This window comes from Phasianus colchicus, chromosome 5 (genome assembly GCF_987193195.1).
Source record: "Phasianus colchicus chromosome 5, bPhaCol1.hap1.1, whole genome shotgun sequence".
In the NCBI taxonomy this organism is placed as follows: Eukaryota; Metazoa; Chordata; class Aves; order Galliformes; family Phasianidae; genus Phasianus; species Phasianus colchicus.
This window is the reverse complement of record NC_143440.1, coordinates 17179795-17199660: the sequence shown is the minus strand read 5'-3', so window position 1 is coordinate 17199660 and position 19866 is coordinate 17179795. Positions and strand designations below refer to the sequence as shown.

General features: G+C 43.7%; 1 protein-coding gene across 9 annotated transcripts in view; it reads left to right on the top strand.

Moving 5' to 3' along the window:
- Positions 1–16350, top strand: part of KMT5B (lysine methyltransferase 5B) — a 45913-nt gene extending 29563 nt beyond the window's left edge. For 2 of the 9 annotated variants that reach the window (XR_016466774.1, XR_016466772.1), the window contains exons 9-10: positions 9658–9779; positions 15444–16349. The gene's annotated coding sequence lies outside the window, so the exon portion shown is untranslated. Of the gene's footprint in view, positions 1–9657; positions 9780–9931; positions 12226–15443 lie in introns of those variants that run through there. The other 7 variants (XR_016466766.1, XR_016466771.1, XR_016466773.1 and 4 more) reach the window with 6 other exon arrangements.
- Positions 16351–19866: the final 3516 nt, after the last annotated feature.

The window sequence follows — 19866 nt, the reverse complement described above, 5'->3', positions numbered from 1 at the left end:
CCTGTTGTTTGCTGAGTCTGTAAGAATCCTTTCTTGGTAAAGATCCAGCATTAACACTTGCCTAAGGAATGCTGCATGGATTCTTGGGGGGGGGAGAGGCTGTTGGCGGGTCTTGCAGCTCCCAAAATCAAGTGAGAACAAGTTGGCTGCTGCTATCCTGCTGCTGTGCGATAGTTTTAAGTCATTATTTGCTCAGACTTCGCAATTCCTTGTTATGTGTTATCAGCAGTAGGAAGATACTGGCTATCTAGTCAACATCTCTCTCTAAGACTGATCTCTCATGCTTGGTTTACTTGATATTCTTTTCCCGCATTGCAAGGTATTTATTATTATCTGAATCAATCTAAAAGATTAGTTTTAACGAAATCTTAATGGAAACTTCGGAGGAATACAAATTGTGAAAATGTAGCTAAATACTGTGTGGCCTTCTGCAGCCTTGGATCTCAAGGCTTGTTACTGTCATGCAAACTGTGAAGTCTCAAGATCAAGAATTGCCAACAACGTGCCAGTAACCTACCATATATCACACTGATCTTTGAAGGAGATCTGAGCTGCTGTGCCAGGCTTATAGATAGAGACACTGGGGCACAAAGGAACTAGCTTCGTTAATGGCACATAGCAGGGAAGTGTCAGATGCTGATCTCATAAATACTGCTCTTAGTGCAGAAAAAAGTCCTGATACTCGCATGTCACGCTCTGTATTTTGAGTTTGAGTGTTGCTTGACTGAAGAGACAAGAGACCGTATCAAACCTAAAGGTATGTGGCTGGGTTTAAATGGTAAGGAAAGAATCATAGATACGGGAGGGGCATGGACCTTGTAAGCAGAGCTCTTCCACAGCTGACTGTGAGAAGTGCCTCTGCCAAGGGAGACAAGAGGCAGTGTGAGCCCTAACATCAGGTGCCCAGTTTCCAGAATGAACTTCGGTAGAGTATGGTTTGTGACAAAGACAGGGGCTATACGCTGTGGAGTCCAAAGCACTGACTGGCATCCTGCTCTGCAAACCCAGCAACAAAGTTAGCAGTCTCTGGAGAGAAGGATCAGTTTGGTCTCAGCCAGCCATAGCATCTTGTTTCTGTGCCTGGGAATCAGGTCGCTTGCTTGCCTTGGCCAGGAAAGGCTGCAATAAACTTTTTTTTTTATAGTCTTGAACTTTCCTACCTTGTATTTATTGCTTCTCCTGCTCCTGCGTGTCCTTCATAAGATTTGCCTTACACATCACCAAAGAATTTGAAGTTTGGCTCCTGATCTGTGTTCTGTAGCTTGTCACCAATCTAATAAAACTCTTCAAGACAAGGCCTTGTCCTTACTATGCAAAGTTTTGTATTATTATAAGTCTTAAATTAGGTAGGCATAACTCCTATCATTAGAACAGTAAAATTGTTAAGCAACATTTCTGGCTTATTGCTTGTAGATGCCATAGAGGGATAGATGTTGTCTTTTCCTCTTTTATGTAAGAGCTTTTCATCTCTTCTCCCCCATATTCAAGCCTAATATGTTTTCTAAAAAGTGAGTCTTCCACCCCTTTTGTGTTGCCGTGCAGTTGCTTTCACTAAGTCTGTTTCTAGGCAGATTGGATTTTCCAAAAGAAATGGAGTGCCCCTCACAGAGCCTGGCTCCTTAGCAGCTGGCAGGCATGGGTGCTGCAGCACTTGAAGTGCAAGATCTTGTAAGAAGGAGTCCTACCACTGCAAAGCAGCTGTAAAGCAAACAGGGAATGGCTGCAGCTCTTATGACCTTTGCTGATTGAATTGTTGCATGGTGTGATGTTACTTAATGATTCTCCTAGGCTATTAAGAATCAGGCAAGGCTTTTTTTTTTTTTTCCCTCCTTGCATCACCAAGATAAAAGCTTCCACAAAGCGGGCACAGACTGTACAGCTGGACAAGGTGAGTGATGGGTCACACTCCATGAATGTGGAAAGGTTTTGTTTTTTTTCCCAGTTCTGCCACTGATTCTTGCTTGCAGGCAAACCTTGTTCCCCCATCTCTGCTCTGTGCATTGTTCTTTTCATTTTTAGTTGTGTATTCTTAAATTATAAATTTGCTGTAGAAAAGTTCTTCGCGGATTTAGAAGGAAGAGGTTAAAGAGGCATTGGTCTTGCACCAGTGTCACCCAGTATGGTATGTGCTCATGCATTGTTAAGCTCGGCAGAACTTTCTCCTCCCAGTCACACTAGTGCTGCATTATGTGGGTATTTACTGGCTGCTGTAATACACCATTTTTGAACAGATGGATCTAATCTGATTGCAAGATCTTCAGAGCTAGATTCATTGCAAAGATTGTAACTGATCTTAGGAATCCCGAAAGAGCAAAGGGTAGGAAGTGATGAATATTTCTCAGTACAAGAGTATATTTTAAGATTTTTTCCTTCTCACTCACAGGCACTGAAATTATTTCTGTGACTAAAAACGTCAAGTCTTTGTAGCACTCGTGACCAACTGATGATCTCTGTCCTTTTCCCAGAAGAGAAGCATTTTTACCCCCAGCATTTACTCTGACGAGCACTTGCGAGCACTGCAGTTCTTGGATGCTGGCCTATTGCGCAAATATATGGCCAATCCCACTGGCTGAGATCAGAAGATGCTCTGGGAGGTGCTTGGCAGCAGCACCATTGCAGGGAGAATAGAGCACTGCTGTTGTCTGTGCATGCATATGCTGGAGTCCAGGGGGTACAGATTCTCTGGCCAGGACAGCCGTGCTCAGAGGAGCAGCACAGGGACCTTGAACCCTCTCTGACCAGAATAACCTGGCAAATGCAGGCACTGTCTGCCCTGAGCTGTGTGGGTCTCTTGTTTCCTGGAGCAGTTTGGGTTGTGATATTTTTAATTTTTTTATTTTTTGTGCCAGTTTTCCCCAGGAGAGGGAGCAGGCCACGCAAAGGATGTCAGGGGGAATGAATCAGCTTGCTGCAGCTTTAGCTAAAAGGCATTTGTTACAGTGCTGTGAATTCCTTCTTTCTTTACTTTCCTCATCTTCAGCTGCTCTTCTTTCACTTTGACTTGTCTTATAGCACTCCTGTATCTGGTACTCTGTGAAGCATGTGCACAAGCTGCATTCACCTCTTTCCTTTTTAAACTGTTTCTCCAATCACAGCATGGCCCAAGGGTGCTTCTGACCCACAGCCCATTTCTGTCTCTCTGGGCCCTAAGTTCAAGCTCACTTTTCTCACTGCTCCACTGGTCCCTAAGTTCAATCTGTTTCCTTCCTGGCACTGCTTTCCTGTTCCTCTCTGATCTGTGAGTTGCAGAGAGGCAGCTCAGAGGCAACTCCTGCAGTCACTATGGTGATAGTGATCAGACAAAGCAGGATATCAGTTAACTCAGGAATTTGAGTTGTTTTGGTGAAAATCTCCTTTTAATACAAGCAGTTAGTAGCTTCCAGAGGCTTGCTGCTTCTTAAATACGTATGTGGAGGACGGCTGTCTGCCTAACAGTCAATTATATTTCCAGTAACACACGTATAGAAAACCAGAAGGAAAATTACAAGTTGTGGAGTTTGAAACCACTGTGGCCCAAGTTTCTGACTTTATGGTGTGTGGTGTTTTTTTTTTTTTTTTTTGTTATATCAGGAAAAGTTCCAAAAAAAACGGTTGTCTGGTTACTGCTGAAAGAAGAGTTACTTGCTGACTCTTTCTTTTGTTCTTTCATTCTTCAAGTAATAACCAGCAGAGGATAAAACAGAGCAAACCTTGTGATAATTAAGCATCTGCTGCATTATATCTCAGTACATCCGATACAAAAAGATCTACTGACACATGCTGAGATTCTTAGTGCTGCTGTAAGCTGAACTGTTCTGGGAAGTTTTCCAGGGAACAATGGGCAGAATTGTCAAGGACAAGACAAGGAGGATGGTGTGAGGTATCTGCTCTAAAAGCAGACCTGGGAAGCTGCTGGGGCAGGGAGGCTTTCTGAGCACTGGCTGGCCTTCGCAATCTTGTTAATTTTTATCCTAATGTGCCAGCAGAAAGATTTATGAGTTGGGTTTTTGTGTATGGGTGTAGATGGATGACCCTGAAAAGGGAAGAAAAACCTGGGCAATGGATTTTGCAGCAAAGACGTAAAGTTATGTAGCTATTAGGGGAGCAAGATCTGCAGCTGTGTGCTTGGAACTAGTCAGCTCAGGTAGGAGCATACCCTGGGATATAAGCAGTTGTTTAAGAGCGTAGCTGTGGCAATTACATCTCTGCTGCGTTACATCTCTGAATGTGTGATACAAGGACATCTACAGACACATGCTGTGATTTTTAATGCAACTGTCAGCTGAACCACTCTGGGAAATTTTCCAGGAGTGGAAATTTCCCGCTCAGGGGAGACTTTCAGTGAGTGAAACTATGAGGGTGGGATAAGGAGGACAGTGCAAGTTATCAGTGCTAACAGCAGTGCTAGAGGATTACTCTGCTGAAGAGAGAGGTTAAACATGAGTGTGTAGTTTCTTTCGGGTTAGTGACAAAGTGCTTGCAAACAGCTTGTGTTCTGAGCAGCCTGAGTACAGTAAGTACTCCAGTTTAAAAATTTCTAGGCCTATGTTTAAGCCCCTTTTTTCTGTAGAAGAGTGAAGCAGGATGTCAGTTACAAAGTTATGTATGTCTGCTCCTAGGGTGAAGTTGTGTATTGCCCTGAGCAGTGTTGCAATTCACAAGGCAGTAGTTGGAGTATGATGGTTTACTTCTCCAGTGTTGCTCTGTCTTGTCAGTGAATGTTATCTGGACCTGTCATGTCATTAGTTCATATTGATTTTGGAGCCTGGTGGGTGATGCTACCTGTGGTCAGGGTAAACAGTTCACACTGCTGCCAAAGTTCACAATAGCAGGTCTGAGTTGTCATCTCTGCTTCCAGTTTGCATTGACAAAATGGTATTGAAAAGGGAGGTGAGTGAGGCAGTGCAACTCCTGTTGATGTGTCTATTCAAAGGGCAACATGAGAGTCAGCTGAGTGTGAGTAAATTCTCATTTATGAGGGCCTGACCTTAGACTCTGGACTTCCTTGGCCTTGAAAAATCCCTGCAGGGCTATGGAATTACATGTTCACTGAAACAATGGTGACTTGAACTTTGCTATAAGCACCTTGTCTGCCTCAGCGGCAGCACAGTGAAGTGCTCTGAGATAACTGCACATGCCACCTCAGTTTAGAGGAATCCAGTTTGTCATCTCACCATCAACCTGTTGGCAAGTACCATCCCAGGGTCAGTGCTCTCACAGAACTTATCTCCAGGACTTTCTGTTCAGATGACATCTCTGGGCAAGGAATTTCTGCTTCCTGTTACGGCTGGGTGTGCAGCAGGTTTTGTTTGTTGACATTGGCAATCTTTCAGGCTTCATTTTAGTGGCTTGCTAGTTCTACTACGTGGATGTTTCATCTAGTAGTTTGTGCTTTATGTCTCAAGTTTTCAAGTTTTTTTTCAGATGGCCTTCTCACCAGCAGACACCCTGCTGCCTGAAGATTAAGGTACTGTGGCACTTTGTGATAGTTGTGCTCAGTAGGTTTTTCAGGATTTCAATTTCATTGCTTTTAACAAGAGTCTGTTGGGGGGTTTATTTTAACAAGGAAAGAAAGCTACCAAACAGGATAGGATGTCGAAGTTCTGGATGAGGCCTCAGATGGGGTCTGGCAGCAGTGGACTCTTAGTTCTGCTTGGAAACAAATCTGTACAGAAAATGTTTCTATTCAAAGTGTCGTGATCCTCTTTTTTGTAAAGGAGCCTGATTTAAAACATCACAAAAGTGCTGTTAGGAGCGAAGGGATGTTTGGTTAGATAGCTCTTCTCTACTGACTATGAGTTTGGTAGGGCTGTAGTTGACAAGTTTTCAGTTCCACTGTGGGATAGAGAAAGCAACCCTCTTCCACAGAGCCCACGGGTGGCATTTTTCAGTAATGCCAGCTGGTATAAATGCTGCCACATAAACCAATGGCTGATTTGTCCCTGACCTCCACAGCAGCAGCTCTAGGCCAACATTGCACGCTCCATCAAACTATTCCCTCCGGCCCTGTAAGTCCTGTGCTGCTGTCCTCCTTTTTGGGCACAAAAAGGAAACACTCTGACATCCCTGCTCTGAGAGCAGAACGTGAACCCAGAGTGGCATGGGATGGTGCTCTAAGCTGCTAAACTCACTGTGCGGGAATAAAGCTGAACATCTTGAGAATTTCAGTGACTGTTGAAATTCACTGTTGGTGAATGAGCATCACTTGTCCTCTTTGATACTTGCAGAAGTACTCATTGCTACTCTCAGAGTTGTGAATAATTGAGTTTTTGTGACCTGTTGATCAGAGACAGAAACGTGGCAGCTGACACCGTGAGCTTTCTTTGTTTCTGGTTGGAAGTACTGCGTGTCCTGGTTGAACGTAGCCTCTCACTGAACCCTTTCTGCTCTGTTTCTCATTTGCTGCTATGATCAGCATGCACAAACCTTTTTGCTACGAGCTGAGGAACTACATAAGAGCCACACTCCTTCACCCAGAGCAGGAGTGTAACTTCTTTTGAGACAGAGCAAAAATATTGGTCCTTGAGCCAGGTTTGAAGGCTTTGTTGTCTGCAGCTTCTAGCAATTTCTTTCCGAGGCTCCAAAAATAGATTGACTGAATGAATCAGCAAGTGAAACAACAAGGAAGCTGCGCAGCACTCCCATGAAAGATGGCAACAAGAGGAGTGGGAGATGCAAAGAAAGGCACAAGAACAAAGCAGAGTGACCTTAGCAGGAGAGGAGAGAGGCCCTGGGAGGTGGAGATGCAGTTGATCCTGGCAGTGGGGAAGGAAGACCTTGAAAAGATTAAAAGATTGAACTGTACTGAGGAGGAGGGTAACTTCTGGGCTTTTCAGGCAAGTGTGCAGCTAGTCAGAGAAACACATGCACCGTGTGGTGGAAAGCAGAAATCCAAGAGTTAAATGAGCTCTGTTTCCTCTCCCCATTTTATGAAAGGTTTGCCCTGTCTCTAAAGTTGACTTCTCTAAAAGCTACTTCTTAAGAAGGAGTAGCCAGTTTTGCAGTTCCTCAGAGTGTGGACTTCAATTAAGCATGTCAGTATAATGCCTTTATTTGGAGAGGTGTTGTGCAAAAATAGACATCTGAATTCTTTCAGCTGGTAGAGCAGTACTGTGTTAAAGGACATTCTCCTCTGCAAGCCAAGGCATGCTGGATTTACCCCTCCTCTGCAGCTTTGTGTCATTATCCAAGCAAGTGATATTTCTCATCAACTGAAGTTCTAGGCACTGGTGGACCTGACCTGCCACTGAGTAAAATCAGTTCTTCCACTCACTTAGCGGAGTTGCAGAAGTCTGTAGGTTGGATATCCCCGTGATCTTAAGTCGGTAAAGCCTTGGAGCTGCCCTAATTTGTGCTGGTTTTGTTCTGCTTTAGGCCTAGATGTGGCATGTAGGACTTCAGGTGGCTTTCTTCTCTATTTCTCTTAAGTTTACTCCAGTGGAAGGGAAGAACAAGCCCAACTTGCCTTGCTTTATAAAGAGGAATCTTTTGTAATCCAAGAAGGGCCGTGTTTCTGGTCAGATTCTGAGCCTTGGAAAGGAGAAGTCTATAAGCAACACAAGTGAACTTGGAGACAGGATAGGGGAGTCTATTGGCTGGTGTGTTTCCAGAGTTTTACACTGCCAGATTGGCAACTGGCTCTGTGTCTGCCTCCTCAAATTGACACATCTGCACTTCATGTCAGATTTAATGCCGGCTATGGTAATTCACAACTTTCACTTCTAGAAGTGAAGTTTCTCATCCAATTATAAATGGGCAGAAGACATTTCTTGCCAGTTGCGTTACCTGTCCAGAAGTGATAAGAATTAATTGGATGGGTGGAGGTGTTTCATCCTCAGAGGAGTCCGGGAATCTTGCGAGGGAGTATTTTCTGATAAAATGCACATCTTGAGGATGTGGCAGAAAAAAGGGCTCTATACTGTATCTCCCTGTTTTCAAGCAACTTTTTTTTTTTTTCTGGCTGTTGGAAGTGGTTAAACAGATGGACTGCAGGACTCAGTGCTGTGGAAGAGACCATCGTCTAAAAGCAGCCTGCCTCCCAAAGCCATATTTGGACCCAGACCTGGCTTGGAATAGCACCAGTATGTTGCTGATGTGTGGGATTTCCATTTCCTGTGATAGTTTTTCCTCAGAAAGGAAAGCTGAGGTTATGATTGGAGTGGAAGAGATTTTGCTTTGTGTGGAACCTCTGCAGGAGAAGAGGGGGGCCACTGTTGCTGTCTCAGGGAGGCGGTGGGCAGGGAAACTATTGATATGAGAACCGCAGATGTTTCCTAGAGCGGGATCTCTTGAGTACCTGCTGCTGAAACATTCCAGGCATTCTTGCACCATGCTGCTAAGCTCACTGTATGAGCAGCCTTGGCCAGTGGCTCTTGTTCAGTCATGTATGTGTTCTTAATGCTGGCCAGTTCACTGATCCGTCGCTCTGATTAGCAAATTTATTATATGGGCTAGCACTGCAAGCCATGCATTTGCAGGTGCGATGGCAAGAGGAGTTGGATGTGATTTCAGTTTGTTGCTGTCATGAACAAATCTGCCAGAGGCAGGGTTTGCAGTGGGCTGCTCGCTGCAGTGTTTTGGTCTCAGGTTTCCTGGGTTCCTTGTGCACGCTCCAAAAACTGTAGCTCCCCACGGCCCTCCCCCCTCTCATAGCTGCTGTGTCAAGCTGCATTTGTTCTTACTGTAAGAGGCAAAGATTCACACCACCTTGGGGCCGACAGTCTTGCAAATCATCTACTTAATAGTCCCGAGTAAGATAACATTAAATACTAAAAGCACTAAGAAATCCTTCCCCCTTCTCTCACCCTCCCCACCAAGTACTGAATCTTGTCCAAAGCTGCACAAACAGGATTCTGAGATAAAGACCTTGGGTAAGAATTACTAAAACAAACAGAGCATAGAGTGGTTTCTTGAGGGACTGGCCTTCTCAAGGCCAAAGGGTGGGTGTGGAAGAACACACCTTACTGAAAAGAAAGCTGACTACATGAAAAAAATACAATACAGGATTAATAGAGCCTTGCCGAAGAAGCCTGTAATATTTTAATTAATTTGATGTAACACAGGAGGATAATCATACAAATATACCTCTGTGGAAAGTGTCTTCAGTAGGTTTTCAATAATTAGTAGCAAGAAAACCTCTAGATATAGAGGGATTCTGCTCTGCTTAGCACGATGCAGTGCAACTGAGTTACTCAGAGTTAAGCAGCTCTGGTGAGGAAACCACATGTTCCAAACAACATTTCTCTCTTCCTTTAAAAGTGCTTTGAGACAATTTACGATTCATCTGCAAACTGCCTGGCATTAAACACAGAGAGAAGAGCAGAAATCCCCTGAGATACCTCTTCCCTTCTGTAGCCCTTCTCTAGCTGTACAGTCCCCAGGGACACATTAGTTCGGTCACCCTGTGGTGCTTATCTATTGATGACTGGCTCTGTGTCCTCTGTGTCAAATTTTTTGGCTATTGTTTTGTTGTTGGTTTGTTTACTATTTTTGTCACATGGCTGAAATCCACATTAGGACATTATCTGTTATCAATTTTGGCTACATTCTGATTTAAAGGAAGTCTCTGATTTTGATAGCCTGTGAATAAAACCTAAGGGAAATGTGTATATGGAACATGTTGAACTATGTGGCTGTAGTTTTAGGCCACTAACACCTCAAAAACTCTTCCTTTTGCAGATTTTTCTCCTGGAAGTGTATGTAGTCTATAGAGTCAGTGAGGAAGGGTGATGGCTGCATCCCCTTGACTTAAAGCTTGTTTAACTTTCCTGCTGTGAAGCTGTTGTTAGTCTGCAGATAAGGTAAGTGTTATTGTTTTAACACAGTCTAAAAGAAAAAGGAGAGAGCTGTCAGATTCTCTGCTGTGTTACTCTGCCTGGTGGCAGGGTTGTTCTTCACAGTGATCCCTTGAATGTGGTAATAATAATAATAGTAGAGCTTTATTTTGTTTCAGCCAAGAGCAACAGTCAAGCTGAAAGAGAAAATATCAACCCTTCTGCTTTTGCACACGTGCTGAATCTTTGTGTTGGTGCATTGATACTACTTAAGTTCTTTCTTCAGACAATGAGGGAACACAGAGACCTTTGTCCTTCCCCATACAACCAGGCCATCATCTTCATTTTCGGTATCTACAAAATCAATGTGTATATCAAAGTTGCCTCATCCAGCTTCCTTTAATAACCAAACAAAAGAAATCAGGACTTGTTTGAAGAATTCTCAGGGATCAGTGAACCTTGCCCTTAATACTGTTGACTACACAGTCTGAGCTGAGCTGAGATATGGATGTCTGTGGTGAAATCCCACCCTGGGTGTAATAAAGTCTCCTCAGGTTTGTGTGAAATCTTGGGACTGAAGTTGTTTTTCCACTATGAGAGGGTGATAAGGAGCATAGGAAGACTGTAAATGAGCAATCTATTGTGAACAAGAAAGTCCTGTTAAGGTTACAACTCTACAGAGGTTACACTGAGATGGATGACTTTTGAATGGACGAAAATGTGTTAGAAACCCCTGCTGATTTCAGAGGGAGGGGGAGCGGGCAAGGAGAACACTACAGGCATTGTCACTCATTTCCAAGGATAGCTTCCTGGAGAGTTTAGCCTTAGGACAGTTTAGCCTTAGGTGGATAGAGCCTGTAGTGCTTGCCAGTAGGTGAAAATGATGAAAATGGGATAAATGGGATTTTCCAGGAGAGCAGGTGGTAGTTGAGTAGCACTTCTGTTTTTGAGATCATTCTGTTTGTTTTGAAGTCATTCTGGGAGGGAGCTGGGGTTCTTTTTGTGGCTGCCAGATGGGTTTGAACTTTAACTGAGTGGTGTCTTTCGGGTGCATCGGGCCATGCAGCCACAAGGAATGCTTCTGAGCAGCATTGAGGGCAGCGTCACTCAGGCCATGCTGACAGGGCAGTTGTACTAGCTCCAGGATGGCCTGACCCAGGCTGGGGCTTTCACTGTTGGACCTTTGCCTCTGATTTCCTTATCAGGATGACTGCCAGGCTCTGCCAGGCAGTGATAGCTGCCAGGCAGGTGTGGGAACACTAGTATCCTGTAAGGACAAATAAAGACTCAAGCCAAGTGGGCTAATGGCAGGAAGGAGATGGTCTGACTCAGTGTTCTGTCAGTGTGGTGTGTGGCACTCTATTAGTCCATGATCCCACACTCTGCCAGTTTAGTAAGCACATTCCCTGTCCTTGTAGCAAAACTTTCTTAGCCATGATCTTGGCAGACTCAAATGGAGGAAGTCTCTTGTGAGAGCTGAAATGGGACCGTTTCATCTGTGTCCCAGAAGATGCCCCAGAAGTATCCAGTAGCTGCTGGCTTGGAGAAACAATGGTCTTAAAAACCCTTCCAAAACAACATGGGGGGAAAAAAATCTGTCATTATTGCTTGGAAGAGCTGTAATTACAGTTTTTTGACTACATGGTTGATGAGCTAGAACTATTTCTCTAAACAGACCCACTTGTCCATCTCAAACATGCCTAGAATGTACAGGCATTAAGTTGCATATGTCCTTGCACAGAAGCTCTCTTCTTCAGGGAGAAAATATTATAACTGTTGTGACAGCAGACAGAATTTCTCCCTTTCCCTGAACTCAGCACAGGAGAGGTGCTGAGAGGGAATTGCACAATCACTGCCCAGCCTTTGCTTACAGTACTTTCCCTGCTTCAGCATTGCACTGAGAACAGCAAAGTGGCTGAGGAGATTATTTTCAGAGCAGGAAAGGCGCAGGCTTGGTACAGAGTTGTGCTTCTTGAGTTTAGTTCCTAAATCGGTCATTTGAGCGTATATCGGATGCAGCTGTCATGTTGGTGGGTAGCATGTAGAGCTGAGATCACTGACATTCCACAGGATGAGAGGTCCTTTATGCTGATGGATGCCTGATGCTCTTCCTGTTGGGTAAGCTGACCAGGCCTACACCAAAGCCTGCAAAGAAGCTGGGGCAGATCTGTGTCTAGCCAAATCCTACCCCAAAAAAGGAGGCTCATTTTGAAGAGAGCTGGTAAACTGGATTCCTGTAGCAGGTAAGGCAGCTTCTACAGGGCAAAACAAAATATGGCTAGCGACCAGCTGGGAGCCAAGAGATATTTGTTTCTGCCACTAGCAGAAACAATCTAGCAGCTAGATTGCAGTGGCAGAAAGCTCCATAACACTAAGTAGCCTGTCAAATGACAGAGAGAAGGATTTCTTGCACAATTCAGAGCAATACGCTAGCTGACTACAGATGCAAGGAAAGGGTTTAAAATTGCACAATGCGCTGAAGAATGATATAAGTGGGGATTTTTTCTGACAGTTATTGGCAATTAGGAAGAACTGAGAGATAACTGTATTCCCTCTGTCCTTCATTCATCAGGTGTAGAGAGAATTTATATAAGAAACAGTCTCAACCACAGCCAGTACAGCAGGCCAAAATGATTCCGTTGTCATGCATGGGTTGTGCGTGTGGCAGGTAGAGTCTGCATGGAGACTGTTTAAAGAACAGTGGCTTTCTGCATTGTGAAATGCATTTCAGAAAAAAAAAGTGTCACCTGAACTATATTGTCTTGGGCTAATTACTCTGAATTCAGTGACCAGTTGGTATTGGATAACAGCAACAATTAAGGCCAACAAGCCTGAGCAAGTGGTCTCCTTGGGGGCTATTTATTTCCAATCTTTTATGACTTATCTAGTGTTTATCTAGTGTCCCAGGTGGTGATCTGCTTAACTGTACTGGTTGGAATGGAGCATATGTGCTCTTCTCTCTAGGTTGCTGACTTTAGGTTCACTGAGATGTAAGAGTCCAGGAGATCTGAGAAATCCATTTTGATTTAGGTATATAACTGAAATGCATCCAGAAGGGTGTCTGTGTTCCCCCTGTTCCAAAGAACAATTGGGATTTGGGGCTAAGTGCAGTACATGCATCTCCTTCAACAGAAGAGCAGGTTGCCAATGGGGATGTGGCTGACAGTACTTCGTGTTAGTGTAAAAACAAGTGGGATGGGGCACTCCTTTTCCCTTGTGCCTTACTCTCACTGATGGGAGGTTCCTTCTATTTCCCAAAGTGTACAAGAGAGTTTTTAATTTTATCGTAAGTTTCTTTCACCTCAAATTCCTTCCTCTGTATTTTTTGGTTAGCAGTTGTTACAGCATCTGTATGGCAGAAGAGGTTGCATGTCCCCCTCTGCTTTCTACACACCATAAAAATAACTCATCTGTCACTCCCCTATTCCTAGAAGTTGCACGTGTCTGCAGTGTAAATTACGAAATAACTTTCTGTGATACCTTTTGATTTGTAGAGCATCAAAAACAGTTTCAAAAGTGAAGGAAAAATACTCTGTTCCCCTGGATTCAAACTGACGTGAGCACTTTGATGTGAATCTCACATGGGCATGGAGGGAGTGGTTCTCTCTGAAGTAGTTCAGTCTGCACCTGTAACCTCTTAAACTGCAGTCATATCTCTCCTGTGAACCAATATTTGCTTAAGACTCAGGCATGATTTATATGGGAGTCTTGGTGTTGCAACAACTGCTCTGTTACTCAATAGGATTCCCAGACAACTGGTTAATACATAACAAGGCAGCTCCGTAAATTCAGTTGGTACAAATTCTCATCAGAGTGGAAAGGAGAAATTCTCAACATCATATCATATTTAATTCATAAAACTATCAAATATCTGTAATGGAGTACAACACACTCCAGTTAAACTGGCAGAGGGTTTGTTCTGTTTTTTTTGGGGGGGAAGATGTTAATTTGTGTCAATTATTTAATGACAGTTTCCTAATTGTCGTGTGTAATTTTGCTTTTGTCCTGGGTCAAAATGTAAACAGAGTAGGATAAAATGAGTTAATTATAAAATGCCACAGCTAAAGGCTCTGTAGTGTGCAAGGTGATTCCAGTAACAATTAGCAGTGTGGTTAGTTCTGAGTCCAGGTGTAGGTGTATTCTGCTTCGCTGTGGTGATGTGTGCAGTTACCCCTACCTACCTGATGTTCTCAGTGATGGGTTCTGAATGAAGCCCATTTGTCTGGTATGCAGTTTCATATAAAAGTCTGCTCCCCTTATTTTATATCAATATGTCAGTGAAAAAGAAGATTGAAAAATCTGCGGACTGTACAATAAGCAGATGTTGATAGTCAAAGACTGTAGGACGGAGAACTGACTTTACAAATGCCATCTGATCTTGGAGGTTTAGAGGGATGCATTTGCTCTATAAGTGGAAAAGATGAGTTAAAACTCTTCAGACAGCCTAGAAAATCCCCAGCATCTGTGTAAAACAGATGAGACCTACTGTTCTGGAGGTTTGAGGCTAAAACACTTGCAAGCCAGTCAGCTGCTCTCTCACTGAGAACACAACCCAAAATGTTTTAATGCCTCTGCACTGCTACTCCAGTATTTACTTACTCTGCTCTTCAGCACGTGTATGCTGAAGTCCAGTGATCACTTGGTTGGCAGGCAGCTCCCTGAATAATCATGCTGTTGCATGTTTGGAAACATTTTCTGACTTAATGACCTTTCGTTAACCTCAGGCTGCTCGTTGTTATCACCAGGGAGGAATAAATGTGTCTGTGTGACACGAATTGCTAAAGCTATATTGCCTGGATTGTGTGTCTTGCCTGTGGCTCTGCCAAGGGTGACCCTATTGCTGGGTTGGCTCCCAGGAGATGCAGACACCTTGCTCTCCTGCCTTCTTACCCAGTCGTGGCCACTGTGGATAAAAGAGCTCTGACAGCCCCCTGGAAATAGCCAGCTAGAAACCATGCTTTGGCTTAAGTGATAAACTGTGTAAGGGTGCTGTAAAACTATGCCATTACATCTACTTAAACAGCGCCCAAGTAAAAACCGTACTGTCCAGGATCCATATCTGGAATCCACCTATTTTAAAACCCAACACCGGAAAAAACTGCAGCACGCTTGAATAACCAGCGGTACTGGAACTGCAAGTTCTGTCACAAATCAGTTATTTCAGCTTGGTGTTAGTCCATTGCTATGCATACCTAGCATAGCAATTTGTTGCATAATGAGCAAAAGAGAAGGGAAAAATGATCATTTAGAAGTCTAAGTCATTTTTGGATTAGTTTGTGACCTACCTCCTGGTTTGGGCCAAAAATAGATTTGAAATTTCATAGGAACACATGCACGCTTTTATTTTCCTGCTGGCTGCTATTCATGAATACAGCACTGTGCTGATGTCTGTTCTTGGATCTTTTTGTATGGCATCTAAATATAGTGCATTTACTACCATGTTAATGGCAGTGACAGGAACATGAGAAGGAAGTCCTTTAATTGGCTTTGCACCTGCTCTGTCTGTGGATGTGTTCAGTGAATGCTCAGGTTCCCCGTGGCCTGAGCAGCTAACACATGCAGTGACAGTGCCCAATGCACTGCTACAGTGCATTGCTGTCTTTGTCCTTTGTTATGCTCTGCAGTCTTTTGCCAAAGACCATTATAGCATGCACAGTGCTTAATTCTATGTTGTTTTTCTTTTCTCCCTAGCTACCCCATCGTATCTGCCCCATGCTGATCCACTTGCTGTCAGGAGAACAAGTCCTAACTTGGGCAGCCCTCGTGCAGGACATGTGCCTACGTTGGGCAGTCCCCCCATGCCTCTGCATGCTGCACACCCCTCCTGCAGCCTATGGGAGATAGAGAGCTAATTCCATGCAGGTAGGAACCAGCTGCTGCAGTGTTTTCTTTTTTAAGCATAGGCCTGAAGTTGTGGCTGTACATAGTGCCCTGCACTACCAGAAGATTTAAAGCTGCTTTTTGTTTTTTGATTTTAAAGAAATAAGAAAACACTTGGTTAATTCCTACTGTATTGTTGAAACCTTTGGGTTCCTGAGAAACTTCCTCAGCTAAGTTTCTTCAATGAGATGAAATTGGTGTGGAGTAAGTAATTAAGTAACCTCTATTATAGTAAAGGTTTGGTCAGTGTGACTCCAGGAAAAGTCATTTTCTGGAACCTGAGCCAGGTAATGTTATCTTTTCACACTGCCTGGAGTACCTGGCACTGTAGAAGCTCTAGGTCTTTGTGGTTATCTTAGACCAACACAGCAAATGAATGAACATATTATCTTCTTAGGAAGGCTGCTTTCTGGTGTAACGCTTCCCTTACGTTAGTGAGATACGTTTATGCTGAGACAATTCCTAGAGTAAATCTTAATCTTTAGCCCCTTGGGTGCTCCATCAGATGTACTTCAGGTCCAAAGTTGCACCTCAGGTTTAGCTTGCATTTTGAGCTGGAAACTAAGCAAACACAGAAGGAAACTGAAGCAACCTGTCCATGGATCACCTCAAATCTAGTCCCAAAATTTTCTCTCTTCGAGTCAAAGCATAGATGTTATACCAAATTCTTTGGGTGAAATACTCTGCTCTGCCTGGGCTACTCAGTGTCTGTTTTAGCATGTTGTATCATTGCTGATAACATGAACCTGGAGGAATGCTATCCTCCAAGAGCCCATTGCTGTCACTGAGAAGAGGAAGATGGGACAGCAGTGTAGTCTCTTCTGCAGTTGCATCTTGCTGAGGTGACTTACACATCTTCAGACCCTCACAAACTCTGGCTTTCAGAGTGCCGCTTTTGGCTGCTGATGCAAGGAGTAAGAAACAGCAGCCTTACTATTTGTTTAAAATTCAGCAAGGGGCTTCTCAGACATAGAAGCGGGGAATTGAAAAGTGAAAGCAGGCTCTGTGCTAAGTGCAGCTTGGACACAGAACTAGACTGAGAGCGTTTTGCTAAGGCAAAAGAGAGCTACTGTGTGGAGGTGAGCCGAGAGCCTGAGGGACACAGAGACAGCCCTGAACTCTCACTCACTCTTGCAATGACTGCACAGCTCCTGTCCCAAAGCCTCCAGCCTCAGCCCAGTTTCAGAAATGGAATTCACAATCTCAACAGCAACCTGTTCCTGGTACGTAAAGAATGCTTATCAACAACTGCTAAGATGTCTGCAAGCTTTTCAGCTGATAGAAGTGTCTGCATCCTTCTGCACAGGTGTCTGTCATTCTCTTCGTGTCGTGTGGCAGATCTGGGTTTAGCTGGCATTTGATCTTGCCAGTAAAATCTCATGCTTGTTGGTATAATAATGAGAAAGACTTGGGAAAGAAAATTAAGTGTTTATGAGTCAGAATTCTAGACTTAGCTCTTTTGTGAGCAATAAGCAATTTCTGCCGCACTAATGCAATTGGAGTGAATAAAATCATGTGTCAATCCAACTGCAGTTCTCTTTGCTGCAGATCTACAAGTATTACAGAAAAGTAAGGGGAAAAAAAACAACTCTACAAAGCTTTAGTAAATCACACAAATTAATAAAAACAAATGTTTCATCTTATACTGTCAAAGAAAGAAAAAAGACTTCTGCCCTCTCCTGATTGAGTATTTGCTTGACTGCATCCATAACCATTGAAGAGTAGATATTTCCATCCAGACTTGTTGAAAAAGTGCTTCTGTTGCTGCAAAGGACATAGTGGATGCACTGATCACTACGTTCTGTTAAGCCACTGGGGAATAACCTGTGTGGTCATGGTATGAGAGCTGAGGGAAAAGTAAATTACAGAGGAAGGTGTGACACTACTGTGATGGGTAGCTCTCTACCTCCATGCTGATAGCCAAGGTCATGCAAACTCTTAAGCCTCTGCTCACCCCAGGGAATCTTAGTTCAGAACGTTCCTTATTTACAGCATAATTAGTCACTCGGTGTTTTGTCTGTGCCCTCACTCTTATCTCACCATTACTTCCTCTGCTTTAAAGCTCATGTATCCAGGGGATGCGGGCAGCTAAAGAAATATTCTTTTAATGAGTCTCATTTATTAGGTGCTACTGTTGATGAAACTATTAGATGGAATCAAAAATAGAACACAGATACGGAACCTATGTTTGCTATATACCAAAAAAAAAAAAAGTGTGCTAATGCAGCTGGGTTGCTATGGTACAAAAGCTGACATCAGGAACATGAAGATGCATTTGCCTTTTCCCAATACTTAAGATGGCAGGCTGATTGACTAATCCAGTGGGTAGGATATTGCACTGTTACTTAACAAGGTGCTTCTGGTGCACAAGAAATGGAAACAGGGATCAGTTGCTGCTGAGGATGTAATCAAGTTTCTCAAGTCTGATTCCAGTGTTCATAACTGTCCAGTTTTGGGAGTGTTTGTGCTTAATTCCTTTCCTTGAATATTTTTCTTCTGATGCCTTTTTCAGTATATTCTGATCTTAACAGAAGCCTCAGTTTTGTTCATTTGACTACATGCAATATTTAAGCGTAGTAGATTCTTAGGAGCAGAAGAAAAACCACGTATACGAGTAGCAGGAAGAGGTTTATTTTATTTTGTTTCATCTGAATGCGGATGTAAAACTTGTGAAAATTACTACCTTCCCTCCCTAGAATGGGAACCTTCCTCTGTTTATTCACTGGTTAAAATCCATAGCGTGGAGAACAGCAGTATCAGTTTATCATACATTGATTCTTCTATGTGCTTTAAGCCAAACCAGGAGATCTTGGCTAGGAGCAGAAAGCTAATTAGTTTGAGAGGGAGAGATTTCACATTTAGTGAAACCAGTGCTGGTGTTTCTATGTAGTGCACTCAGTTTTGCACCGTGCGTTCAGATCATTCATCTTTGGCATTGCTGCTTAGGTTTTGAATAAGACCAAGCTCACGCCACTGCTGTCACAAGGCTTCCTGCCCATTCAAACCAGGCATCTGGCAACATGAAAGAATCTTCACCCACCACTTAATCTTGAAAGTCATCTTGCCAATAATGAATTCCTTCCTTACCCAACACTTACTTTCTGGGAATAGTGTAACAAAGGTGCTTTGGGCAAGTAACGTGTTGCTGTGACTTTAGATGAACTAGGTCTGCAAGCCCTCAATATGACTCACCTTCATTTCTATCACGTGTTCCTCTGCTGCTTTGTTCTCTGCCTTTATCACATTGTACACACTTGTGGCTCCCCAGAAGATAGATGTTGTTTGTTGTAAAACATTTTGAACGTTTTTCAAGTGAGTTACGCCCTTTCTGTAAACTCAACAATAAAGTACAATGAGTTACTAATTACTAATAGTGTTAAAATGCTAGATGATGTAACTAAATGATGCAAACTGCCTTAGCCATTTCCTGTAGGAAATAAGCATACAGAGTTAATTTGCATCCAGATACTTATCAAAACAGAAGTCGTTACAGGACTGGAGCTTAAGTTAGACTGACATTAAGAAAAGGTGAGCGTGTTGGAAGCAAAAAGATATAAAACAAACATTTTTCTATCTGCTTCCAAGTTCTCTGAGGCTTTGTAATAAACTGTGTAAATTAAAGCAGAGCTCGTGTGTTGGTAAGAAGTGTCAGTGAGGTAGCCAATATCGAGGGGACAGGATTCTCTCTCCCAGTGTCTGGTTTTTCTGCTGTTCACACCAGGAGCAATCTAGAAGATTACAAATAACTTCTATGGGTTTGGAAGCTTTGTTTTCTAATTAATGTCCCGTTACTCGTGCTGTGAGCATGTCGCGTGAAGGTCAAGCACTTGGAAATAGAAAGGCCGGCCACGGTGGGAGGTAAAAGTAGTTCTGGTGTTTTCACTGCCTGCCTGCGGAGACCGCACCGGTGAGCTGCAGCTGGAACCTCAGCAATGGCATCGGCTGCTCCGGCAGGGATCTACGAAGAGAACGTTTGTCCGCAGCTCTGCCTGGCCGCGTCCAGCATCCCAATCCGCGCTCCGACCCGGGGATTTTACGTTCTAAACGAAAAGCTGAGGCGCAGAGGGGAGAAGGGGGCATCTGTCCGGCTTCCGTTCCGCCGCGGCGTCCCTAACCCACGCCCGGGTTCTGCCGCCGCTCAGCCGCGGTCGCTTCGGTGGTGCCGAGGCCGCCGCGCGAGCGCGAAGTTCCGAAGCCAACTCTCAGCTTCTCGGTAACCCCCCGGGCTCCGCGG